This window comes from Gossypium arboreum, chromosome 10 (genome assembly GCF_025698485.1).
Source record: "Gossypium arboreum isolate Shixiya-1 chromosome 10, ASM2569848v2, whole genome shotgun sequence".
Classification (NCBI taxonomy): domain Eukaryota; kingdom Viridiplantae; phylum Streptophyta; class Magnoliopsida; order Malvales; family Malvaceae; genus Gossypium; species Gossypium arboreum.
The window spans coordinates 57,416,429-57,420,885 of NC_069079.1; positions in this window are offsets into that span (position 1 = coordinate 57,416,429).

The window sequence follows — 4,457 nt, forward strand, 5'->3', positions numbered from 1 at the left end:
AAAAATAGCATCAAAAAGCCTTGTGGAGGAGTGGCTAAGCTAGCAAGGAGATCCAAGGTTCAAATCCTAGCTTAGTATTTTTAAAAGTTTAATTTGGCCTTCTAGAAGGATGGAAGTGGCGTCAAGGGGTTATCAGGGAGAAAAACGAGGAGATAAGAAGGGAGAAGTGATGGAGCCGAATTGGGAATTGGGCATGGAAAATTCAGCTATAAGGGCTATAAATAGGGGCTGAATACAGGGTTGCCAGGCTACTGCCAAAATTCTTCTACACCTTGTTGCCAGAAACCCCTTTCTCCAAAAGTTGAAAACCCTTTTGTTTTCTTCTTTTCTTCCTACCGATTTCTATTCTTCTCAATACAATTCTTTTTGACGATTTCTTCTTCTACTCTTCTTCTTTAATTTATACCAAATAAATTTTATTCACCATACTAAGTTTTAAAGCCAAGAAGCCGATTTCTTCAAGGGCCGAATACTCTTTGACAGAATCTAGTATAAGTGTTGCTCTTCCAATCGGGTTTCTTTTCTAAGTATAGAATAATGTCACTCACTCTTTCTAATCAACTGTGGTAGGGAATTAGTATCGGATCTCGGATCTTAGCTCATTGTTGAATTGCTCCTTAGGTGTTGCGTTTTTGGTAAGTATTCCTCATCCATTGTCTAAGGTTGGCCGAATAACCATAGTAAGGTAAGGGGACTTGTGTTGGATACGAGTCACCTATTATTCTGGTTTTAATAGTTATGATTGGTGCAGATCTAGGAGTTGATCGTGGTTAGTGAAGGGGTTGTTATACTTATCGCGCAAGGTAAGGTTAAGGTGAGATTCTAGCTTTTGGTAAAGTATTTGATAAGTATGCAAGATTAATCTTTGAGTGATATCGATTGTAGATTTGGACTAAGGAGATCGCATCACACTTGCTTACCAGGTGTGTACATACACTGCACACACATTATGTATCGGCAAAAGCCAAAATACTAAAAAACTGAAAGTTTGGCTACGGTAGTCTTGCGAGTGCACGAACACTCGTAAGGGGGACACCAATAGGTTGCCTGAGGCCCACAGGCGATTCCGTGGACTTGGGTTGTGATTTGGCCATATGGGCCGAAATGGGCTCAATGGGCCCGATGGGTTGTTGGGCCCATAATAGGCAAAAACTGAATATTGATGCTATGTGATAGGAATTTGCATGTGTGAATATGAATGTGACTGGGCCTAATGGGCCATATAAATGTGATTTGGGCCTAATGGGCCATATACAGGTGATTTGGGCCTAATGGGCCCTATGAATATGATTGGGCTTAATGGGCCAGATACAGGTATGTGAATTTGTTTGGGTGTTGTAAGGGGTTTTGGGCCTAGTATATGATAACTACATAAGACTTAATTAATATATTGCGACCGTGGACGAGTCAAAGGGTTAAGGTGTGGCAACGGGTATATGCATGTCTAGAACTGGATCTAGGGAGAGCTTGGTACTTAAGCGGCCTTAATGACCCACCTCCTCTTCTTTGGAATCCTACCTAGTGCATAATATTCGTTCATCTTAGCTCGCGGGACTTGTTAATGGGTCAAGGTAAGTGAAAACCATAATTAAGGGAAAATTACCAAAATGCCCCTAAGGGTGAAAATGACCAAAATACCCCTAGGTGTTGAATATAAGTTTTATGGATGTGACATGCGTACATATGATGTTCTGCTTAGGTTGCATATGGGGTGGGAATGGAGGAACGGAGGAAGTATATGAGGATCGCATGGTTGGCTGATAATCGTAGATCCACCGACGGCTTTTAAAACCCAATATGAAAATGAAGGTAGTTTCGCAACCAGGCTACCATTGGTGTGTGGACTGGGTGGGTCGATATTTATATCCCCACATTCTGTGACGGGGGACGGAGCTAGTGTGTAGCGGATGGATAATTTGGATGGGATTGCATTGTATGTTTGATGATTTCTCTTTGAATGCTTGTTTTTCTTCGAGGGTTGTACATATTGAGTTTGCAAAAACTCACCCCCTGTTTTATTTTATTTTTAGGTGATGCTCAGTAGAAGGTTCGATGTTTGGAGGGACTCTAGGTGGCCGGCTAGCGAGATAATTCAGACTTGGTTTTTTTAAGCATTTAAGTTTTTATTTCTTTTTAAGTGTGTTCAGATCAGATTGTAATAAGGTTTTCATTATATTATTATTACTTGAATTATTATTATTATTTTCATTGTAATTACGAGAAGTTGAACATGGATTTCTTAAATTATAGTATGTTTTCCTACGTTTCTGCAACTAAATTTTTAAGTGACATGTTTTTATCAAATCTTATGTTTCAAACAAGTGATAGAAAGGTATTTATTTTTTAAGATGTTCTTTTATTTTAAGAAGGATTTTCAATGAAAACACGGTTTTCGCTAAAACACTTCAATGTAACACGCCATATTCGGCCATAACGTCTGGGCCGAGTTTGGGGTGTTACAGGGGCTAGGGAGCACTTACTATTGAGCTTGAAAATGTTGAAAACCCTAGCTATGGAGACCCTTAGAATTTCGGTAGCATGGAGAAGAAAATGAGCTGATTTTAGCTTGATTTTTCCCTTTTTATTCTTTAATTAACCAAATGACCAAAATGCCTTTCCTTACTAAACTTCCAAAATTTTCCATGCATGCCCATTTTTGTCCAAAAACTTAGAAATTGGGCAAATTACTCTTTAAGGACCCCTAATTAAAACTCCAAAGCAATTTCATACAAATTGCTTCTAGAACCCAAGTTTTGCAATTTATTCAATTTGGTCCCTAATTTCCAATTGGACACCTTACCATAGAATTTCTTCATGAAACTTTAACACATGCTCATATTTATATCCTAAACCTCATAATGATCATGAAATAATTATTTTAACATCGAATTTTTGGTCTCGAAACCACTATTCTGACTAGGCCCTAATTCGGGATGTTACAATCATCATTAGTGGCTCTAAACTCTTCAGCCCTGTGGTTTTTGATTTTATCAACAGGAGCCTTAAACAATCTCAACGAATCACTCACTTGAGGTATAGCAGGTATCGAAGATGGATTAGTCGAGGGGTGGAGGTTGTTGTGCAGCCGGATTAGTTTAGATATATTGAGTAAACTAGTCGATCATCATTTGGTAAAAGGCTTGTTTAGCCTCTCCCTCTTGGTTACTCGAAGTCAGTCGAGAATCAACCGGCGTTGTCTCTTGCGCAGAAGCAGGAGTTATACTCTCGACATCATCAGCTACAGCTCTGTTTGGATCCATTTACTATACGAAAACACATTTTCAAATATCAAAAGTCATCACACTATCGTAGTATATAATATGGCATGTATAGTTAGACTCACACGCGCTACGTTAGTCCTAGAATCGACTAAACCGTAGCTCTGATACCAATCAAATGTAACACCCTTAACTCGTATCCATCACCGAAATGGGGTTACAAGGTATTACCGATCATAATACAATTCAGAAAAGACTTTCATTACAAAGTATATCATCTAATAGAAATTTTAAACCAAACTAACATGTTTCAATTATACCATTTATCTAATTATTCGAATGACTGTTAACTCAATACAAAAAAAATAATCATAGAAATTAAATGCTTAACTTATAACCCAATATATTTCATTTCATACTCAAATCATATATGCAATCTTAATATCTAAAGCATTCGAATGATTATTATAAGAAATAATCTATCAATTTACAATTTATATACACCTACTTTAGTTAGTAAAATCATACATCATCACATCCATTTCATAAGTACATTACTAAACATTTCACATATAAATGTCTAAGCATATTCGTATATATATATATATATATCAATATAATCTAACCAATAAGTTACTCACAAAACCAAATAAACATGATCTTTTCATTTTGTCCAAACCGATCATAAATGCATTATATAAAATCATATTACTTACTTGTTTTACCTGTAACACCCCAAACCCGGCCTGGAAGTTTGGCTCGAACTTGGCGTGTCACATTAAAGTGTTTTTCGAAAACCATGTTTCCATTAAAAACCCTTCTTAATAATTAAAACTTATACCCTTTTTAAACCTTGTTAGAAAACCTCAATTTGAATAACATTCTTAACAACTTTGTAAAAATCTTGGTAGTTGCGAAAACTTACTTTAAAAACAATTGCGGTTACGTGATGTTTTGAATAACAGTAGTTGCTTTGGAAAATCGTGTTCTAATACTAGCAATTATAAGAACAATAAATAAAATTCCAAATTTGAAATCCAAAAATTACAACGGCTTTGCTACAACCCATATAAAATAATTTAAAGGTAATAATCAAAGCGTAACATAAGCAAGGTGTGTGTGGCTTCCTCCGAGCCCCTAGCAACCCCGATCCATCTAAGATGGAAATTACCCGAAAGGTTAATAAACGGGGTGAGTTTACGAAAACTCGATGTGAAATCCCTACTATAAAAAGGAACA